This window comes from Passer domesticus, chromosome 5 (assembly GCF_036417665.1).
Source record: "Passer domesticus isolate bPasDom1 chromosome 5, bPasDom1.hap1, whole genome shotgun sequence".
Taxonomy (NCBI): domain Eukaryota; kingdom Metazoa; phylum Chordata; class Aves; order Passeriformes; family Passeridae; genus Passer; species Passer domesticus.
In genome coordinates this window covers 81,820,787-81,843,929 of record NC_087478.1, presented here as the reverse complement: position 1 = coordinate 81,843,929, position 23,143 = coordinate 81,820,787, and the positions used below count along the sequence as shown (strand labels likewise).

At 41.5% G+C, this 23,143-nt stretch overlaps 1 long non-coding RNA gene across 1 annotated transcript; it reads left to right on the top strand.

Annotated features, from left to right (window-relative positions):
- The first annotated feature begins 516 nt into the window (after positions 1-516).
- LOC135301420 (uncharacterized) lies at positions 517-4,148 on the top strand. Its single transcript, XR_010363190.1, has 3 exons — positions 517-708; positions 1,192-1,323; positions 3,919-4,148. It is a non-coding gene; the product is annotated as an uncharacterized LOC135301420 (long non-coding RNA).
- The last annotated feature ends 18,995 nt before the right edge of the window (positions 4,149-23,143 follow it).

Genomic DNA, 23,143 nt, shown 5'->3' with positions numbered 1-23,143 from the left:
CATGTCCTTTTTAATTTGCAACATGAACATTTCCTGCAGTCCAACAACCTGTTTTGCCCGAGCACTGAGCACTAAAATTTCCTATTAGAAAAGCCGATGGCAGTTCTCATTACTTATTTCCTCTTAAATTCAAGTAGAAATCATTATGTAAAATTTCATATTTGGAAAGGATAAAACATATCTGAGACAAGTTGGGGTAAAATAAACTGGTAGTTACCTGCAGCTGCTCATGGGTGTATGAAACATTAGGAAAAATACAGGAGATGGAATTTAATGGGCAAAGTGAAGGCAAGACTGCCAAAGGTAAGTGGGAAAAGAAAAGATTACACAGGGTTTGCATTTTCTCCCATCAATATCACTGTAGGGCGCTGGATATAGATGAGAAAAATATCTGCAATTCCACAGCACAACCAAATGTCACCACTCCCCTCTCATTGCTGGTGTCACAATGAACAGCACACAGCCTGCTGTACCCCTGTGCTCCTCGGTGGGATTTACCCTCCGCAGAACTGGTTGCATTATTCAGTCCCTTTCCCTCCCCTCCTTGCACGGGCAGCCTTCTCTGAAATCTCAAACAGAAGCCTCCAGTTTCTCCTTGCAATCTGATTATCAATTTGCACCTCAGCAATGGAAGGCCAGAACTCTATTGTTTTGTTAATTGTCAATTTGCATCTTTGAAAGGTGTTGTGCATTTTCTACTTTTGGCAGGTTAGGACTAATTCTGTATGTTAACATATATGTGGGTGGTTTGGGTAAAAAAAAAAAAGTTTTCTTTTAGAATGCAGTTTATTTTAAACATGCTGCTTTATTTATTTTCTTTTGCTAAGTTTTCTTGGACAATCTTGTTCCAAAGCTGGTAGGGACCACTCTGCCTAAGAAAGAGCTAAAAGGATAAAGTTCCTTTTCCAGTAGGTTTGTAGAAGTTTATTTAAATGTTACCCTGTAGAAAAGGAAAAATTATAAAGGAATATTTAGTTACACTTTCCACATATGGCAAACAATCAACGAGCTCCTGTGACTCCTGGTCTTCAGACTCAAACCTTTTTTTCATAAGTAAAATAAGCAACCACAAACTTTTTTATTCATAAATAAAATTCCTTTTACTCCTGCAAAGCCCCTTTCCTCTGTTAAGAAAGTATGAAATTGATTCATTCATGAACAGTACAATTGCTAATTGGTTTTCAAATGCAGGATGGTTGGAGATAGGAGCTTTTCCAAACTGCAAGCTGCAAATGAAGAGGTGGCCAAAGTCACTCCTGATGAGCAACAAGGAAGGCTTCCTCTGCATGGAAGGAGGTTTTAAAATCATCCAAGCTACAAAAAGTAGGTAAAAAGTAGGAAAATAGTAGGAAAATCATAGGAAAAAAAACAAAACAAACCAGACTTAAGAATGGATTCTGAATTCTAGAACGGTTTGAGTTGGAAAGGACCTTCTAAAGATCATCTAATTAGAACCTCCCTGTCATGGGCAGGGAAACCTTGCTGTGATACTCAGAGCCCCATCCAGCCTGGTCTTGAGCATTTCCAGAAATAAGGAATAATGCTGAAGTGACAAACCAAGTGGAAATTCCTGCTGAAATATCAGACAGCCACCAAGACAAACACTCGAGCTGAGACTACAGGCTGTCCAAACTCAGAAAAATCAGAAACAATAACCACAGGAAGATGTAACAGGATAGGGAGTTTTAGTTTCACAGAGATCCATGTGTTATTATCACTTTTTCCTAAAGCTGGACACAGAACAGGGAGTGAGAGGAGGACTATCAGAAAATTGTGTTGTCTCTGTACACTCATCAGTGTTTCACTTAAGGTCATGTTATTTTCTTATGCTAGGACTGACCAATGTAAACTTAATCTGCCAGCAATTTTCAACTGGGAGCTGATTAAAAAAAAAAAAGTACCCCAACCCATTTTGAAACAAACAAGAATGAAGCAAGCTGAAAATCCTGACCATTGGATCTCCTGCTGAGCCACAGAATCTCACAGAGCTCAAATCTCACAGAAGACTCTGAGATCAAAAGGGAAGAGTTCATGAAATTTCTATTACTAGTCCTAAAGAGATGAATCCAAGCTCTATTGGCAAAAGTATCTCAAGTAATAGACTTCCACATTCTTTAACTCTGTGAACAGCTGCAGGTCCTGGCCAGCTCTGAGCACTTAGGACCTGCAGAATCAGGACCCAAATCAGTTGTGTTCTCTCAACTTTTACTTCCAAAGGAATCTGGAAAGCAGGTTAAGAGGAACTGCAATGTTCAATGTGTGTTAAAGCCATATAAAGGAGCAGGAAAGTATTTTATTATCCACACTGGAAAACATTCTCAGTTTTACAGACTTCTCCCAGCAAGATGAGACTTGTTATAATGCCCACCAGCTATAGTTTGTGAAGATCAAGGACACTTATGCCCATGGTATCAGAAGAAATGTGTGTGTCCAAGGAACAGGAAGACAAAGTGCCTCTGGCTTTGGGGAAGCCTCTGTCATCAAATCAATCTGTTTTACCTATAAAAGTAGGCCCAAAAGTTAAAAGACTGTCTAAGTTTGAGCACTGGATAGCTGGAGGTGTGAGTAAAACATTTAACTTGGTTCTGTTATATCACTGAAGAAAAAAAAAATAGAATAATAACCAAAGGCTTATTTTAATTTTAAGTAAATGAAATGTTTAGTGAATTACAGTTCCTGTAATTGGGGTTGAAATATTACAAGTCTGGACAATTGTGGAACTCCTGGAACTTCCTGTTTTCATGTGATAGGAATGACAAAAGGCTCTTCCCTTAAAATCTTTGGAGCAGACCAGAGTGAAGCCACAAACACTGGATTTGGACCTAGACTCCCCCACAGTATCAGGATTTGATTCTCCTTCCTAGAGAGTTCCTTTCCAGCTGCCAGCTGGAGAAAATTTAAAAGATTGGAAGTACTGAAAGCCTTCTCCCAAGGTTAAAAAAAACCCCAAAAAACCAAAATCAACCAAAATCTCCAAAACAGTAATACAAGCCTTTCAGTGATTAATCCAGTCACATGGGCAGATCCACCCAAATGATCTAGACCAAAAGGCCTGTTGACATCCCATTGTGACACTAAAGAAGGAGGAGAGAGACTTTTTAATTTGAACTTATTTGCCCATTCTTTCATGATGGCCAAACACAGAATACATATCAAACAGTGAATGTATACAGAAACAAGCTTCATTACGTAAGGAAAACCTGAGACTTGCTGAAATTTTGGTATCACACACACAGACTAGGAGACCCAGAAGGAATTTTGTTGGATGCACCCCTTAATAATAACAATAAATCTCTTCCTGTCTGATGGTTGGGTGTTCAGACATACCTTTACTTTGGGTTTGAACTAAATTTCTCTTAGTCTTACTAAAGAATCAAAACTGATAAGGCAGTGGTTCAGCAAGTTGACATGCTTCACATCCACATAATTAAATATCTCACCTATTCTCCCTGTGCCATGCCCTAGAAGAAGAGGAAAACCTCCTCAGAAGGCACTGAGCATTCCAGCTGGTGGCATTCCCTACAGGGACAGCACAGTAAAAAGCAAACACTTGCCAGAATTGGGCATGTAGGGATCCTGCAATCATCCTGTGCCAATACAATGGTGGAGATAGACAGTGCTCTAACACAGATATACAAGAAAAATCTCTCAAATACTCCACAATCAATTCAGCACTTCCAGTAGGCTATTTCACTATCTGGGAAGATACTTCCTGGCTCAATGGTGAAGTACCAATAAAAGATATTAACTAATCCTGACCTGACAGGAACACTTTTCAAACAAATAACACCAAGGATTTCAAAGACCTCTCTCTTTTTTTTTTTTCTTTTTTCCCCCCTTTTCTCCTCCTGTCTGCTCCAGACTAATAGTTCAAGTGTGTTTACTACTCTCCATGACTTACCCTCTGTCCCACTCCAGGGCAAGGACCCTGCTGTGTTCTCCCTCCCAGAGTAAATGCCAGACCTGTTCTCCCACCGAGTGCAAAGCTGCCCAGGAAACAACAGCTGGACCAAAAACCTCTGGGAATCCAACTCAGCCTGAGGCACACGGGAACACCACAGAGATCACCCCTTGGAAGAGCCCAGAAAGTCCTCTGAAAGATCAAATTCTGACTTCCTCCCAAAATCCAAGTAATAAATTTCCAACAATTTGACTACACCAAGAATTTCACCAACTCAGAAAACCGCCTGATCTCCATTGTTATCCCTCAGATAAGGACTGGCAATAATTCTCCAAGCACCAGAACAAAAGATCAGATGTGGCAAGGCCTGGGAGTTCCACGAGAGCTGCTTTGAGTGTATCACTGGCAGATCAGAGGCTTGACTCTGACCTCTGCAGAGCGTGAGCTCCCTGGAGCAACACTCCCTCCCTCTCCCAGGCACAGCTCCTGCTATAGCAACGAGCCAATCTCCCTGGCAGAGCAGGGACAGAGTAAATGGGGAGGCAGGGCTGAGCTTTTCTGCTCGTGCACTTTTAAGTCTCGTCAGGGCACAAAAGAGTTGCAGGGTTTAAGAAGAGAAATAACTGTGCTGCTCTGCCTGCAGCCCCATCAACACTGATTCCACTCTTTAAAAAGTCATATTAGTACCACAGCTCTATTTCAGCACTTCTGGCCCAAGCCAGGACAAGACATTTTCAAGATCTGACAAAAGGTGTCCAGAGCACCAGGAGACCAGAGTGTATTTGTTTCCTATTACTTTTTGTTCTATGAAGAGCTCAGTAAAGCATTACTGTGATTACATCCCCAGTTAGAAATACTAATTTACTTCTGCTGGCATTAAAACAGCCTGTCAAAGCCAGTGGGAGTACCTGCCAGGACATGACTTCCACCACTTCCTTTCAGCAGTCCTGTTACTTAGTTTTCAAGTATTTTATGACATCCATGATCGATAGTTGTAAGCCCATTTCTAGCCAAACTCCCAATCAGGAAATTTTCAGTTTATTCTTCTGATGCTTTCCTCTCTTGGATTCACTCTCCTGTGTCTCAGCTCTAGCCTAACAGCAGTATTGACACTCTGATTTATTATGCCATCTCTGCTTCAGAGAAAGATGAAGGAAACCCTGTGTTCAATGAGTGCTTGTCCACAAAGTCAAGTTTTGACCCCTAAAAATCCTGTGTTACTCTAGGAGTAGACTAGTGAAACATGCAGTATTTTAAATAACAACATACTTCTGACTGCTTCCTCTACTGTCCTTTTTTCCCCATTTTTGGGGCATCTAACCCCAAATCCCTCAGCTGCTGCTTTGATGGCACCTGCCCACTGCACACACAGCACAAAGGTCTCAGTGACATCCCCTCCCTCTCCCACATCACCGAGGTTCATTCAGAACCCAACAGCTACACAGGTTATTTGCATATTTTCAGTGTCCATACCCCTCCTTCTCAGCTCCCCCTTCCTCTCAAACACTTGTCCAGTTATATCCCCACTTATCCAACCAGATCTAGACAAATGAGTAAAACAGGAGGGAGAGGAAGGGAAAACCCCTGGAGATAAACCTCTCCCTGCCCTCTGAAGCACTTATTTCACATCCCCACTTTCCCCACCTGGAGACTTTCTGGGGACTTGCAGGGAAGAATGTGTTTCCACTGGAGTTCATCTAAGGAACAATCAGCTTAAGCAGTTGTATTCAAATACTATTAATGTTTTCAAATCGACTTCCTATTTTCCTGCTGGAAACCCTGCCAAACACACTCTTCAACAGACACTAAAATAATTTGGATAGTTGATATGCAGTCCAAATTTTTAGTGGAAAACTGCCAGATTTGACATCTGTGAGAAAGTGGGTAATTTTTATTATCCACAGAGAGCATGCACTCGGTCCGATATTTTCTACCTCTACACATCTCTTTCTACTGGAACTGCTTTATGGTTTTACATGATCAATGGGCTGCCAGAAATTATTTAACCCCTTCATTGCTACCAGGACCCAAGACCCCACTGCCACCATTTTAACAGTGCTCATCTTACTTTCAACTGCAGGATGTTATCTGTTACTTCTGATCCCTCTAGCTACAGCAATGCAGATTATTTTTTAATTTTTCTCCTTTTTTTAGGTAGTACATTCTGATTGTTATTTGCCAAGCAAGAGAAGGAGCCTAGTCTCTTCTAGGCAAAGGGTTAATTCCCCTCTTCCTCTTGTCCCTTCTCTTGCTGGAGAGAGGGTCTCTGAGCACCTGCTGGGAGAAGCAAGGATGGGAAAATGCCTTTGGGAAAGTAGACCTTCCTACTGAGGAGCCAGCCCAGCTCCAGCCTGGAAAGGTATTTTTGCTCAGGGCACCTTCTAATTTATTGATGGTTATAAATATTTGGTTCTGCCCCCACCCCACCTAACAGGTCAGGTCCTCCAGGACACTGAATTGGAGTTGTGGTCATTTCCATGAGCATGTGACCTGTGTGACTTCTCAAGGCTTCCAGTCTGACTTCTTCCAAGCAACATCACTTCTGGTTTAGAATGGATTTCACTGCTTCATTTGCAAACCGTAGGAAAAGCAGAATATGAAAAATAAAGAAGAAATCAGATCATATACAGACCTTTCACCATGGTAGAGGTTTTGTTTGTTTGCTTTGGTTTTGGGTGTTTGTTTGTTTTTCTTTCAATAAAACAAGAAAATGCAAGATTTCTGTTTGAATCTGCCTGCTGAGGTTCCTTTAAATAAATGAAAACAAATAGTCCCCAGCTGTCTGGGCTGCACTAAAGCAGCTCAGCCTCTGAGTGATTTGTAATGCTGAGATGGTTTACCTCATTCACTACAAAGATTATCAAAGTTCACTTTGTAAGTGCACATGTATATTTTATTTCTCAAAGATTACCAGTTTTCTTCATATCCCCACCTCATCCTGCTGGGAACAGGTGGCAAAACTCCTGGCACCAAAGCAATCTCAAAACCTACACTAAACAGGGATAATTTGTTGTTGCTGTCTTAATGATCAAAAAGGAAGATCCTCCCGGCAGCTCTTTTTTCTTTTTTCCTTTCCTTTTTTATTTAAATGTCGTATTTGAGGCCAAATCCAAAGCTAGTGATTGAGAGCTCCTGTGCTGCTCCTGGATTTTTACTGGACAAATACCAGTGGCTGGGTCACAGTGCCTCTGGAGCACAGATCCAACCCGTGCTCAGTGATTCCAACCAGCCTGAGCAGCAGACAGAGCTAATGGAGATCTTTTGATCTCTGGCATTTTTTCTGTCTCAGAAATGAACAGAATGCTGATTAAGAACCAAGTGGCAACTGAGAAGCATCCTATTGCTGCACTTCTAGAAGACTTAAGACACAAACACATTTATTTTATGATTCCTCACCCACACTTTTAAAAAAAAAGAACCCAACAACTTCTTGCTGTTATGTCCAATTTGCCTAATGCCTAAAAGAGGGCAAGTTTAGATGAGAAGTTAGGAAGAATTCTTGACTCTGATGTTGGTAAAGTACTGGAGCAGACTGCCAGAGAGGCTGTGGCTGCCCCATCCCTGAAAATGTTCAGGGCCAGGTTGGATGGGCTCTGAGCCACCTGGTCTGGTGGAAGAGGTCCCTGCCTATGGGACCCACTTTCTCACAGATGTCAAATCTGCCTATGGTTGGAACAAGATGATCCATAAAGCCCCTTCCAACCCAAACAATTCCATTATTCTAATGCAGACTGTTCAAAAACAGGGTCAAGGAGATTTCATTTGCATTCATCTCCCTGTCCTAATGCTGCCCAAAAAGGAGTAATTTTTCATGTTTCATACCTAGATTCATCCAAGGATCTCACAGGACTCAAATGCCAGCTCTGATTCTGCAGATGGAAAGCTCTGCTGCAGATCATTGCAGCCTTTAATTGCTATGTTGCCAAATGCCCTAAACTAAAATCCAGACCAGATAGATGGGAGTCTCCGTCTGACTTGGGTGGAGTATGGATCAGGCTGTAAATGCCCGGCAAATTTCAAGATCAATACAACCAATATCAATTTTTCAGATTGGTAAATCAAGCAGCAAATAAACCCCATGGTGACAGCAGAGCAGAAGGGTCACTAGAAGCACAGGACCTGCTCTCCTGGGCTTCTGCTTGACTGGAAGAGCTCTGGAAGCTGCTGCTGAGCTCCCTGTTCCACAAATGCCACTGAGAGAAGGACACATTCCCACTAAGGGCTGTGGGCTCACACTTCTTGCACTGGAGACCTCCAGAGAACCTGGCACATGCAATTTTTAGCCCAAGCAGCAACATATTTGGCAATGGCAGGGCCAGGAGAGAATTCATGCCCCAGCAACTCCAGCAGTTGACAAAATGAGTAAGGAATATGAAGATTGCCTTCAATCTTTGTATTGCCTTCTTCCTCTCCTGGAAGGAGAACAAAGAAATCAATTCTGGGATGGAAATGAAGCTCTATTCTGTATATTGTTCCTTTACTTGGTATTTCTGGAGAAAGGGACATGAAAGGACCACTGACTTCTTTTTTCTAATAGCTTAGTAGTTTCCTACTGCACAGAATTATCCAGAGATGGATCAATCAGAAATTCTAAAAGGTTACCACCAACAGCACCTTTTTCTTAAATCCATAAAAGAACATCTACAAAACAACAAAGATCATCTACAAGATGTACAAGTACACCTACAAAAAAAAAAGTTATTTTCTTGGCAAACTTGCAGACCTTCTGCATTAGCAGCTTTAGGATGAGGGCACAGCATCACAAGCAAGAGCTGCCAGGGTGGAGTGCAGCATGAGAGAGCTGAGAGCAGCAAAGCCCTCTGAATTCCCTACTCCTCATCTCCAGGGCAGCCCCAGGAGAGCTCTGAAACATTTCTTTACTTTGGAACTAACAGTGCTCAGCTGCTGCCAGAGGGAGATGCCAAAACGCCACACTCTTCATGGACACTCCATAATACCTAAATACAGAGTGGATGGGTTTTCTAAAGTCATAAGGCTTCAAAGTAGTTTTGAATTTCAAGGAAGAGTTAGTTTTTAGGACTTTTTTTAAACTCTAGGAACCAGCAGAAATGCCAGAAGAAAATATGCAAACAGCCAGAGTTTGTGACAAATTTGGGGTTTGTGATGACAGTAACTTACATTTAATTATGAACCCCCTTTTTTTAAAGTATCTCTATATATAGAAACTGGTAAACAATATGATATAGGATTAAAACTAAATTATTCCAAAAGGTTTTTATTGCAGAATTATTCCTTTACTCCTAAAAGAAGCAAATAATTAAGAACAAAGGAACATTAGTCTTGCACAGTTGGCATTTCCTTAGATCCTGTGTAGATCTACAGATCACATCTTCATAGCGTAACAAAATCTTTCACTACATCATCACCTTCTACATATTAAAGTAGTATCTCCCCATGAACACCTCCACATGTGGAATCTTATAATCTTATGTGCTTGTATTAATTTGTCTTTATAATAGTCGAGTCTACACAAGCATGAGGGTTTCAATATATCTCAAATAAATGTATTTGTGCATATTTGTACACACAGAGTGTATGGATGAGCTTCAGTTGTATGAGCAACAAAATGATACACAATAATTAACTCTGTGCCCACACAGAGCTCCATTACCTTCAAGGGTACTTCACATGATCTGTATTTTCGTACTTTAAACAATACTTTTTAAATTACTTTACCAGATACCATCACACTCATAGTACAGCCACAATGGAAAAGAACAGTAAGCATGATAAATACATCAGCTAATGGGTAATAGGCTGTACAGCTCTGCAGAAAGATTATTACAGGCACAATGCCACAGATTTATTTATGGCTTAGAGCAGTGCCTGTCATAAACATACATAGTTTTAGAAGGTGGAGTCATCTGACCCAATCTGGCAGAGCTTTCACATGGGAATGGCCAGGACTCCACATTACCCATGAATTAATGCTTTTATTGGCAAAAAGTGTCTCCTATGTAGATTCCTGAATGAGAACAATGTGAAGCAGTTTCCAGGGATTCACATAAACTCTCCTTCCTTTGGAAAAACTGGCTGAGTAACAAAGTCACTTCTTTTTAGAGTTCTGCTTCATTTCTTCAGTCTGTCCAACCACGCAAGCCTGCACATTGCTGAAGTGGCCAAATGAGCCCAAAGAGCCTCAGAACTCAGGGTTGAAACACAGCTGTTTAATACTGAGCTCCCAGAACAGCTCAGCAGAGCAAGGCAGCTCACGTGTGCATCACAACAGCATGGAAAATGTAAATACAGAGCCACACATTGCCTCTGCACGCAGACATCAGTGATGCTGCTCCAGGTCTGAGGTGCAGCATGCTCCTTCCCACGGAACACGAAGAAAGGAAGGAGGAAAAGCTCACTGGCAGCTCACAGAGCCCGGGCACATCACTGCATGTGCACCAAGCAGGGTTTGATTAAATGTGCATTAAAAAGCGTTCCTATACTCTGCTGACATCGTGTTTCTGAAGTTTGAGGGCTGGGTTCCGACTTCATCCTTTCAGCTGGCCATATGATGACAGGGACAAGTAACACCTCTTCCTAAGGGTGCTAAACCACACCACTTCCAATGCCATGAAGATTTCAGCTCCAGTCCCACCACAAAGCCATAAAACACATGACATAAGCACACAGCTACCTCAGAGTTCATAAAAGCAGTCTTGCCCTACTCTTACCACAGCAAAAGTCATCCTTCTCATCCCCTGCTCTCCTCATTTCCTCCCAACCCAATGCCATTTTACTTTTTTCTTTTCAATTCTGCACAGCCAGGCTGACTCGTCTCTCAAGGCAGCACCACCCTCCAACACCTAATAACTATTTTCAGAAATGAACACTGAGTATTCTTCAGAGCCCTGCTTGTAACCAAAAACATACTATAAGGCTTCAAAGACCTTCTACATTATCTTTCAGAAGTCGTTTTAAAATTCTCCTCCACTGCAATGGCTAAAGAAAAACTGACAACTTGGACTATTAATGTAATAAAACCTCTAAATCATACTGAAGACTATTGCAACATTCTTTCCTTATTTTAGTAATTTGTTTGACCTAGATAAATTTTTTAAGAAGCATTAGGCAAAATCAACTGAAAGCTACTTGAATCTTGCGAAGTAATTAATTAGAAATGTGAATTTTGATGGAACATACACAACTATTACAACAATGACCTGCCAAAGGAAAAGTGATTTTTCCCATGCCCAGTTCAGATCCATACCTTGTCATGCTGCATGATACCAGAGTGGCTTCCCCTGCAAAGCTGTGGCTTCACAAGTCCACTGATATGGTCATGGTCGAGCAATGCCCAAAGATTTCCTCCAGCTCAAAACTACACATCCTGAGGTTTAATCCCTTTCCCTGTTCTGGGCTCTGCTCTCAGCCTCAATGCACAAGGGGAGGATTTTTTTGTTGCTCAGGTTAAGCCACAGCTGAGCCAGGCACTCCCCACAGAGCCCCCAAAGGCTCAGCTTTGTCATTTATCCCTTGGGGACAGGTCCTGCCTGGCTCCCCAGCTCCCAAGGGTGTTCCCTAGGGCTGGGAACCCAACCCCACCTCCCATGGCAGAACTGCTCATTCCTCCTGCTGCCAACCCCCATGAGCAGCAAGGCAGAGAAAACAAAGTGTCATTTTTGCCTAAAGTACAGGAGTATTTTGTATTATCCTCCCCTGTGGTTACCGAGCCAAACAGGCATTAAACAAAAAAGAAATTATTTTTACTCTTGTTCTGTTTCCATGCAATGAAAATAATACATAATATTGGCTTGGCCTTAGAAATACTTCTTTTATGAAATACATTCCATTTGCACTGACTTTGTGGAAGGTGCGTGGGTGTGTCAGAAAGAAGAATTTAGTCCCAAACCCTTACATTTCCCTGTATACTTAACACAGAAACAATGCAAGCGTTGTTTGTTTAAAGGAACAAGTCCAGGTACTGGCAGTTTGTAGAACACCACAAAGACCTGAACCCCAGGATCCCAAAATCTGGGCAAGCCAATTCCATCTTGCTCAGTTCGGATGCTGCTTCAAGCAAAGTACACAACTGAAACAGGACATGAAGCCATGCTGAAGTGCCTTTCAGTGCTACCACAGCAAAATTAATCCAGAAAAATGAAGTTATCCCATGCAGCGGGTTGGGACATTGATTAATTCACACATTTCCTTGGAAGTCTGAGCAAAGCAGACCTTTGAGTTTGAATGTTCGTGTCCAGGGCACCATTATGCCTCGGTGCCTTGCTAATCTCTCCCAGTTTTCCTTTCTTCCAGACTCCACAGCACCTTTGTTTCCTTCCATTTATCCTCCTCCTCCCCTCCCTCCCTTCCCCTCGCTCTCTCCTGGTGGCCATTAACCACGCTGACAGTTTGACAGGCTGAAATAAGGAAATAAAACACTTAAACATTGTTTCCCGATGTATGCATTCATCTTCTGTGCCAAACACAGATATTGAGGAGATACTTCACTCCTCCTGTCAGCTCGCTGAATTATAGCCCAGCTCTCACGGCAACTCAACTCTCCAGTCCAGCACATTCAGCCTGATCTCTCTTCCATCAGAAGGCCACACAAAGGCCATTGCCATCTCTTCACCAGGAGCTTCTCATGTTTGTACCCTGCAGTACCACATTTCCATGTGCCTAGGGTTGAATTTCTGCTAAGAACAGAATCTCGTGTTTCTTCTGCTGAAAACGCTCACATTATCATGACAGCTCCACTGCTTGCTTGGATTACAACGAACCTACTTCAGGAACAAAATAAACTATATTGCATTAAACTTTGTGTCATTCTCATTACCCATTACAGCAGCTGAGCAAACCAAAACCCAGCTTCACTTTGACCAGGTTTATTAGGCTTTTTTTATTTAAGCATTTTCTCCTGGTTGACAGGAAACATGCTGCTGGAGACTGGAGGCATCCCACCCTTTTTATAAAAACCACTGCTCCCAGCGTCAGCTTGCAGGAGCCAATGCTGAGCAGCTCCCCAGGGGAAAGTTGCAGTGATACTGTCACTGCTCATTACCTCCAGTGGGTGTTGCTGTGAACAAGCCTATGGGAAAAATCCAGGGAGAAAATAAACCAAAGTATTGCAGACACTCATAAACATGTCCCATGTCTGGGAAGTCTGGCTCTTCCACACAACCAAGAAAGAAAAGCTTAGTGAAAAAGCTATATGAGTGTACTTCCTTGCCACTTACCACCATTTCTACTTAGATAATCATAAGCATTTTGTGTGTTATCTGCTTGCAATGGAGCAAAATCATCTTTTTGTAATTCTGGCAGCTCCTGAGGTCTGCGTGGAGCAGCACAGCACTGTGACTGCAGCTTCTAGGGATGCCTGAGGGCCAAAAGCCACCACAGAGCAGCCCAGCTTTCCATCCCACCCTTGCCCCTGGCTGAGGAGCTGTGACAGGCAGGGCACAGGGATCCCAGACACCCTCAAAGCCTTGCAGGAGGGAATGTCACACTACAAACACAAACACACCAGTGCCTCAGAACACATTGCCACTTTTCCCCTGACCAACAGGAAGGTGGGCTCAGGTTTCAATTGCCAGGTGGGAATGTAGCAGAAGGAACATTTTGGACATCTGAAATAAATTTTAAGAAGCCCCTCTTTACACTCCAATGGTGTAAATCCCAGCAGAACTTTGCTGTCTTCCTTACCTCCTGATTTCTCATGATTTCAGGGATCTCTAACCATGAGCCACAGACACAGCCTTTGAAGTAACTGTGTGATTCACCAGCACATGGATTGAAGTGGAGGTAAGATGAAATAAAACAAAAACCAACACAATAATATCCATAAGGAAAAATCTGTGTAAGTGACACTGTGAGATTTCATTCTCTCAGTAAACATTTTTTTTTCTAAGAGTTGCTATTAAACCACAGAAATTACCAAAATTCAATCACCCTAAAGAGCACGCAGAGCCCGAGTGGAAAAGTAAAAACTGTGTTCATCTAGAGACAGTAGGCTTAGCCACTGCTTTTCCATCTTGACCATCCAAGAGAGCAGTATTTCAGCCTGCTACACCCATTCCTTTTGTCATCCTCCAAAGAGCATTAATAAAAACAGCAGCCTGCTAGGTGCTGTTACTCACTGAGAGGGTTTGAATGTCACAAATGAAAATCAAAGAAATCATCAACCAAGCAAGAGGAAACATGAGTTCCTCACCATTTCCTCCACACCAGCATACAGAAGAGCCTGTCAACCAAACCCATCATTAACTCTTTACTGGATATCTGCAAGGAGCTGCCTACAATCACCCAAGATCCAATTGGGTTTCATCAATGGCATTTATAAAGAGCTCTCAGCAGAGTGTTGGGAGCAAACAGAGGAATACTGCCAGAGAAAAATATCCCAGGATCACAGAATGGCCACAGATGATCTTTGAAGGGACCTCAAAGATGACCTTGCTCCAGCCCCTGTTCCATGGGACACCTTCCACTAGAGCAGGGTGCTCCTTGGGGATCCCACCCACCTGAGACCAATGAAAATCCCCTCATGTTTGCCAAGGAGATATTTCCACCAGGAAAGCAGATTATGGCTCAGGGCTGTGCCATGGGTGGGTGATGCTAGAAAATAAGTGGTTCTTTACAAAGAAAAAAGGTCTCAGAAACAGATTATTGCCCATTCCATCCTCCAAGTAGCACAAAGCCAAACAAAATTCAGCTTGCCTACACTTCCATAGTGCCTCAGTGAAACTGGCACTTGTGTGCCTTTTGCTTTCCATTTCCTTTAAGGGCCCAAATGCCTAATATAGACCACACCTTCATGGTGCAGCAAAATTTCAGTTTGCATTGCTCACAGTTTTTAGAAGAGATCCTTTTCATTTTCCCTTCTGTTTGCACTTTCACATCAGAACAAACAAAATCTTCAAAAGTAACTCAAACCATCATAAATGCCTGCTTAAGATTTGATTAGGAGAGTTAGGAGTAAACTTTTCAGCAACAATTCATTTTGACAAACATTAAATTCAGAAAGGACCATTGCTCACAACCAGTAATGCCCAAAACATCGGTATTATCACTCCTGCAAAAATGCTCTGTTGTATTATCAATGCCAAACAGGTTTTCAAAGTCAGAATGGTAAGTGAAATGAAACAGAGCTTTATAGTCCCTGTTGAAATCAACATTACTTTTCATAGCAAACATCAACAATTTGCAGTATTAATTACAACCACCATAATCCCCAAAAGAACTGGAAAGACAAAATCCATACAGCTGAAGGGGGTGGGGAAAAAATAAAACTAAAAATCAGTGTTCAGAGTTAACATGAGTCTCGGGCAAAAAAAGTATCTGAAACTGCAGGAACTTAACAAGCATATAAATTTCTTTCCCTTTTTCCTTAGGACTTCACTCACTGCTTTGATTTCCTCTTTCCATGGCTTACCCCTGCTGCTTCTCTCCTCCTCTTTTTCTTCCTCTTCTTTTTATCACAAGGCTGTACCGGTCAGGATTAGAAAAAATAAGGTAGAACCAGTCAGCTTCTTCCTTCTCTCTTCACACAGTGGAACTTTTGGATGCAGGGAAGAAGCAAACCTTTTCCCAGGTGGGGCCACTGAGCTCTCTGAGACCCTGGAGGTCGCAGCAAGCAGCAGTGGTGCCCTCCTGCAGGCTGGGCATCCTGAGCACACCCCAGCTCTGCACCCTGTGCAGCTGCAGAGAGCTGCACCCTTCAGAGCTGCTATAACATGGACCAAAACCCAGAAATGAAAAAACGTGTACGGACAAAATAAAGCCTCTTGCCCAGAAGGCGATTTTATATGTTTACAAGTATTTAAATTAACATGACTGATGGAGTAATGAGAGCCAGGTAGAAGATGGCACTTCCCTCTGATGGCAGGATAATTAAAAGGGCAAGGTATTAACTAGCTTTGGAAAGAAAGTTATCTTGGTTGTTCTGGGGATTATGGCTGTCTTGATCCTACCTTCACTAATCACTGCCTTTAGTCATTAGACACTTTGCCCATTCCCTGGAATCCACATCTGCTGATTACTGTTTGCTGATCTACTCTACAGACAGGATTGAAACACAGGGATAGTGCTAAAATGCCCTTTAGAAAGGGCAGATAATGCCATTTCTGGTTTGCACTACAGGAAAAGAAATTCCTTCAGAGATACTGGTGTCTGCTACATCCTCATCATCTTTTTACTAATGTGCTCCTCCTGCACAGTGGAACCCTGCAGATCAAATGTTTTATTCATCAGTCAAATAAGTATTTACTACTTTTAAAAAAATACCTGAAGGGAAAAAAAAACCAAAAACAGGCATAACACCACCACCTCCCTCTCCTCCCAAAAATAATTCTGACTTAAACATTATGTGGTGGTAACAAATGCTGGCACAATGGACATGAAGCACGAGGCACAGAATGATTATTGATGAAGCAAATAATATTAGTATACATCCATCCAGTTAATACATACCTTATTACCATACATTTATCTGAGCTGAAAAACCATGTAAACATGCTATATTTTATGCAAATCACAAGCAGTTCTCAAAGCTTCTGGGAAAAATGTCATTATAGCCTTCGGTACTGCAAGCTGTAGGTACTGCCTTTTCATAGTCATTGTATGCAATAATGCTTACAAAAGTGAGCTGTTGGAAGAAATGAACTCACAGAAGTGATGTACCTCACCCACAGCACATACAAGAAATGGGGTGACAGGCCCCTGTGCCATAAATTCATCAGTGCTTATATATTCTATATAATGTAGCTGGTAGCAACAGTATCATTTGTGTCGTGTAGTCCTCTGCAAACAATTCAATTTATAAAGTGCCTATTGTGTCTACACACAGAAAACTATCATAAATTCTGGACACTAATATAGGAAAGCCAACTTCCCCACAATGTTTTGCATGGTTTTTTTGCATGTTTTTAAAGAAAAGGCAGCCACAAGGGAAGGGTCCTCTGAATTCAGCTGTTTACTCATGGTGGGGACTGGTGACACCAGAAAATCCGTAAGAAATTTAATACTTCCTCACAATGAAAAGATTATTAAACTAATCTGGAAGCATGGCATCCATCCATAAATTTTGCCATTTTTATCACTGAGCTTCTTTATTAATTACAGAAGAACTAACAGTGGGGGAAATTCCCCACGTTAGAGAGAATCCCATTGCACAGAACTTCTCTCCTGCCTTTTGCCCTAGTGACAGCAAAGGTAGGTCAGTGACAAAGATGTACTCATCCTTATCTGCCACCCTGAATTAACAGTTCTGAGGAAAAGCCTCTCAGGAAGGCAGGTGACTGCAAACATGCAGATTTGTCCTGATGCTGCCTGGAGCAGCTGGATGCTGCCATGCACAGCCAGCTCCTGCTCCCACCAAATCCACACACGTTGGCTGCCTCTGCTTCTATCCCACAGAAAGGTGTCCAGGAGCCATTAAGTCATCCCAGTTTTAGAGTAAAACATGTAAAACACATGGAACTGATCCCACACTGATCTAACTGTCAGGACCTTGGGAAAGCTGGTCTTCCTGGGGGGTTGTTCCCAGAGAAGCAGTGGTCTGGAGGGAATAGTGGCCAGAAGGAAACGCCCTGGGCACTCAGCAGCAGCACACTGCCCTTGCTGGGGGCTGGAGTTACAAGATCTCCATCTCCACAATCCAGCTGATCCCTGGTCTTGCCTCATGCACCATCTTAGCACTTCCTAAGGGCCTGGCTCCACTCCTCTGAGCAGCTCAGGCCTGATGTGAGCACCAGTGGAAACTCCAATTCACTGCTGGACACGGCTGCTTTCTGCTCCAAGACTTCCTGCAGAAAGCTGCCCATCCATTCCCATGGCTCACTCAGCTATCACATCTTCTTAAAAGAGGAGAGCTCATCAGGACAAGCTCTGTCTCGTGAGATTTTAAATATTCTCTCTGTGTTTCCAGGGCAGGAACATGGCAAGACATATTGTTATTGCCTCGTGTTGTGTGACAGCTGCTCCCTTGGCCTGCACACAGGGGACTGCACCAGGGACCTCGGACTGAGCATGAGCAAATACAGCTCAGAGCAAAGGGAGAGAATCCTTGCTAACTAATGCTAATGAAGATTTCTATGCCAGCTCATGAAACAATATTGTTACTGAGGAAATGAAAAATAAAGATGTGTTCTGTGCCCTAGACTAAGTAGTGCCTTCAGTACCCTAACAGCAGAGAGAACCTAAAGCTCAGAGGTGTAAGATATCAGTATATTGCAGTCTACCCCTAAAATACAGTATTCATCAACATAAAACTAATTTTATTAGTGCTTTGTGTCTATACATGGATCAAAGGGGGCAGAGAAAAGTCTTCTTTATTATTACCAAAGAAGAAACATGTCCAATGTTCAGCTGTACTTTGATGTGGCAATATAAAATATAACACAGCCCAAGGTGCCCATTGTACCAATGATAAAACTGGTACAGGACACATTGCTTTTTTTTTTATCTGTACAGAATAGAAAAAGTGCCTTAGTAATAAAATCTCTATTTAAAATATTATTTATCAAGCAGTTATTGCAGCATTAATTTCAATATGCTTCCCTTAATCAATATAAAATAAGTTCATTCTCTCACTCTACTCTTTTTCCAGCTGACTGATAAGCAAAGAGTGCCTCCCCTTAGCAATGCCTTTACAATTAATTTTTAGTCTGAGTGGCACAAAGCTGTCTCACCCCTGCAAATCCAAGGAGAAAAAATTCTGACTCACAGATTTTGAGCTCTTCCCTGCTTTTCTCTCCCTGACAAGAAAAACATTTCCTGCAGTTCTGAGTAAATGCAGCTTAGTGTCCACTAATATTGATGGTTCCAGGAGGAAGAAAAAAAAGATCTGGTAGTACTATTTCCTCAGAAAAACAGCAGCAACCACTATCAAGGCCACAGCTCTGACCACAGTTCACTCACACAAGCCATCTGCATGGCTCACAAGGAAGAGACAGGCCCAGAAAAAACACAATACAACACCCAAATCCTGAATTCCCTTCTCAAGTGACTGAAAAACATTTACCCAGTATGTTTGGCTGTTGCCCTTTGGGTCCTTAACCTGTAATTTGGGGAAGAAAGACTGTCACATACCATCCTTAAAATACCACTGCTCCCATGAAACCCCAGAGCTGCTCCCTAAATTCTGTGCTGACTCCAAGGAGCCTCGCTCTGAGCTGTTCTTCTTGCACTGATACCACCAGTTGTCTTAGCTGAGAACTCCAATTATCATCACGCTTCTGAAAATAAAGTTTAATTATAGGCAAGTGTGATGATTCTATAAATTTTGATGATTATCAGAGTGAACTATAGCATAACCAATAGCATTAAGAATATAGCTGAAAATTCTCATAGGGCAGGGCCCAGATCTTTGAAGTTGGTGAAAAGATTCTCATTGATGTTAAAAGTCTTTGGACTTTAATTAGACACAATGACTTAAAGTAATTACTGCATTTCAAATAAATATTTTATCACTGTTGTTACAAGTCCTATTAGCAATAATACAATTAGAGTGCATTAAAGATTCTTTGAATAAAGGTACTAAAGGCAAGTAACAAGAATAATCTTAGAAATAATGTAACATGTTAGTCTGCCACCACAATATTCTGTCAGTAATCTCTTGCAACACTAGAAAGTTGTCCCAGTTGTTTACATAATATTTTTCTATTCATATTTTTATATCAGAAAAATTGCAGTAGCAAAGAAGTCAATAAAATATTTAAAGTTTAAAGAGTTCTCTCTTTGTTTTAAAAACAGGACTGCTGAGCTAGAATAACAGCTTTATTTTTATTTATTGGCTTATTTTTGCAGTCTGACATTGTGCTCCCATGTTGCTATTGAAAACTTCTCCAGCTAAGGAAATTCAGTGGAGACTTACTTTCACTTTATTCATTCCTTGACTCATAACTGTGATGTTTCCTGGACAATGAAGAAAACCCAATCACCACCATATCCAAAGGAAGGATCTGCCTTCTTATCCATCCCAATGTAGTTAATGAGAAAAGGTGACTATGACTCTAATGAGAGTAAATAATAAACTGTTGTAGATTGTAGGACTACCAGTGCACGGTCTCCTAGCCATTACTTAGGCTACCTAGCAGGTAGTGCATTATCTTTGGTTTGCTTTCTTTTCTTCCTCCAGGGCACAGCCATGTAGTTCTGCTCCTCATTATTCTTTAAGCTGTAAATTTAAGTATAAGCTCATTGCCTCTGCAGGGGTTGCAGCTGAGTAACATGCAACGAGATTTACTCCATTTTTTTTTCCTGATGAATCCTGTATTTTTTTAAGGTTCTCCTTCCCCAAAATCATCCTCACTAACTCCAGATTGTTGGGACCTGCTCTGCAACCCCTCTGGATGCAGAAATATCACTTGCTGCACCAAGGCACCCACACCTCAGTCCCCAAAATGATGTGGGGCCACTGGAGGATCTCCTAATCCAAGTGAGGATGCTCCTGGGCAGTGGTGGGACCAGCCAGAAGCTCCAGGCACTGCCTGAATTCACTCCCTGCACTTTTATTGGCAGCTGCTCCACCACTGCCTGCCGCTCCTCAGTTAAAGGGGGCAAGGAAACCTCAGCAGGTTGAGGGAGCTGCAAATACCTCAAAAAAAAAAAATAATGACCCTTTTATTGCTAAGGAGGTGCTAACTCCACCTTAAGCTTCAGTTCCACTACTTTGCTTGGTCTTACCATTCAATAAATTGTTGTGGGTTGCAGTGGAGACCCACATTAAAATACATAGCATGGAAGTATGGCATTTGGATAAAACAGGGTTTCATCCTGTCTGCTGGCTTGGGGAGGACTTGCAGTCCCACACCTGATCTTTCAACACCCAAGAAGAAAGAAGGAGCAGAAAAGAAGGCTGGGAGGAAAGAAGTTGAGCACTAAGGGCTGCTCATTTCCTCGTGGGCTGGCAGAACAGAAGAGGGAAGAGATCCCAGTGCAGCTAAGCAGCTATGGAGACAGATGTAAGCTGCTAATTAATACAACCAAAAGTGAACCACAGAGAAAAGGATGCAAGAAACTTCTGTGGAAGACAGAGCTAATGACTTGGAGGAGAGGAAGCCACCTTTGATACCACAAGAGACTTTGGGAAGCAACCAAAACCTCTGACCTGCAACCACTGAAATGAGTCAAACAATCCTGATGAGTCCATTTAGAAACACCCCCACAGTCAATATTACTGTATGAATGTGCTGCTTTGGAAAATTAAGTTTACAGTAAAAATATTTAAAACAACAGTACTCTTGTTTGCTTTAAAAAAAAAATCAGGCCACTATTAATAGCAATTTTGATATTCATTCAAGCAAGTACTAAGACTGCAACTAAATATACTGAATAAATGTTATAAAGGCTGCAAAGCATCAGTGTCAGCCAATTGGCATTAGGAAACACTCTTGTTAAAATGTAACTGATAGCAAATGACTTAGCCTGTTATATTGTCAAGCTTTAATAGTCTGCTGTATTTAGTCAAGCTGATACAGCGTGCCTGGGAGAGCCTTATGTTTGGTAAATATTAGTCCTTCAGTGGATTCACTGGATTACCTGTATTTTATTATTCAGCACAGCCCAGCTGCACTGCACTTGGCTGAAAATTGGCATTGCTAGCAAGGAAGAGACATGTAGCAACGCTGAGTTCTTAGCTAGTATTTCCTTGCCTGGATTTACACAAAAGAAAACAGCTGCAGGTCAAACCAACTGGATATATCACTGTGGGCAACCAAGAGCTCACTTATATCACAAAAACTCTCAAGTTAGCTTAGTCTCAAATTAGGTTCTCATAATCAACTGAATTCATAGGGCTAAGGCTTTCTTAAAAGACCTCCAAATAATTGAATCACATTCTTGCCTGGGCTAAGATGTTCAAATTTAGGAACTAATTCCAAAGTTAATTTCCAATTTTAACCAAATGTATCATAGCTGCACTTCTTAAACTCTGCATAATACTTTGGTGATTTCATATGTAAATCCAATCAATCAATAAGCCCTGTGAAGCCCTACATATGTATATATACAAGTATATGACTTTAAATCAGAACTCATGGAGATTTCTGATATTTATAATCTCAACCTGTTAATCTTTAGACTTTTATTCACAGAATTTCACAATGAAATTTATTATTGGCTATGTTAATATAACAGCATTATTTTCTTCTTAGAAGTTTGCCATGTATAAAAAAGGAATTGATTACCAAAAAAAATATGGTTTTTAAACACTGCACTTCACAGCACCCAATACAAGGACAAATACAATACTTCAGGTCATGTATGTAGTCAGACAGGCACTTTAGAAATGCAAGGGGTAAGATTTTGAAATGAATCAAGAACTTGAAGAAGCATGAGTTGAATCTGATTTTCAGAGAGTGCCGAGTATCCCTCTGAAACACAATTTCAGTTCATGAGCTTTCTTCCCACCATCATCTTAATGTATAGAAAAATGGTTTTCCAAACCTGTTTGGACCTTGAAATACAGCAGGACTTGCTGAGTTCCCAGCAGGAGAATCATGGCTGAACAGATATCACAGCATTGAAATTACAGCCTTCTTGTCATGATATATCAATAACCTTTCATGCAAGAAACATAGATCAAGTGAAACATTAGCTAAATGAAATAACACATACACCCAGAACACTGGTACCTCAGGCTATAAATTTCACAAGAAAAATAGATCACAAAACACTTTTTTTTTTGCCCAAATCCATTGTTTTCCAACAAGCCTGCCATTCCCAAATTATTCCCAAGTCATTTTTGAAATGGGATTTTGGCTTATGAATCACATTGCATCTTGAAAAATGTTCTTGGTTCCTCTGCCAAATAATTCATCATTTGATTGATGCAAAACCAAAGAGAAGCAAAAAAACCCTAAATGGACAAGTGACTTGGGAGAATGAGGATCACTATTTGTGAGTACACTACAACCCACAGGTGATTCAGAGTTGACAATGCTCAAGCTCCAGTGTATTTTTATAACTTTGTTGGCTCACAAGAACAGAGCTGCCTTAGGAAAACAGAAGTATACACACTAATGTTATAGGGTCAATAGGCTTATACTGACAGACCAAAGCAGCCTACAAAAAATCCCAAACCTCAGCCAGAAGCAGCAATTTTCAATTACACACAGCTCAAGAATAGCTTGTCAAGGAAATATGTCTTCTGCTGACAATAGGATCTTGATGAACACATCAATATATCCCAGGCCTACTACAGAATCACACCCTGGAGTAGGAAAAATAATTGACATTTCCTGTCAATTTCATAGGAAGAAAGAAAACAAAAAACCTGACATGCAAACC